The sequence below is a fragment of the Bombus vosnesenskii genome, unplaced genomic scaffold (genome assembly GCF_011952255.1).
Source record: "Bombus vosnesenskii isolate JDL3184/JDL3185 unplaced genomic scaffold, Bvos_JDL3184-5_v1.1 scf7180000014817_1, whole genome shotgun sequence".
In the NCBI taxonomy this organism is placed as follows: domain Eukaryota; kingdom Metazoa; phylum Arthropoda; class Insecta; order Hymenoptera; family Apidae; genus Bombus; species Bombus vosnesenskii.
Genome location: NW_022883663.1, coordinates 46,967 through 47,597, shown reverse-complemented (window position 1 = coordinate 47,597; position 631 = coordinate 46,967).

The following is a 631-nucleotide window of genomic DNA, read 5'->3' as shown; positions in this document are numbered from 1 at the left end:
GAGAAGAAAGAGTTGGAGAACAGAATCAGGAGGTTTGAGGAGGAGCAGGACAGGATAGAAAGGGAGAGAAGGAAGAGGAACATCGTAATAAAGGGCGCGGAATGGGGGGAGGAAAGCGATAACGGGACAGTGACAGAGTTCATAAAGGAAAATATGAAATTAGAGGTGGAGGTAGAAAGGACACAGAAGGTAAGGGTGGGAGAAAAGAACACGATAATAATCGCAACGCTGAAATCGTGGAAGGAGAAGACGAGGGTAATGAGAGAGAAAGGTAAATTGGGGAAGGGAATATACATAGATAACGACCTAACGATGAAAGAAAGAGAAATATAGCGAAGGTTAAGAAGAATAGCTAGAGCGAAAAGGGAGAAGGGGGAATACGTAGAAATAGGTTGCAAGAAGCTGAAAATAGAGGATAGATGGTACAGGTGGAGCGAAAGCGAGGAGAAACTAGAGGAAGAAAGAAGGAGAGAGGCGAGAGGTTGAGATAAGGAGAAAGAAAGGGGGGACATAAAGGGGTTGAAAATGTGCTTCTGGAACATAGCAGGGATAACGAACAAGGACAAAGAGGTATAGGAATATTCAAGGACATTTGACGTAACCGGCCTCACGGAAACATGGACAGAGGAAA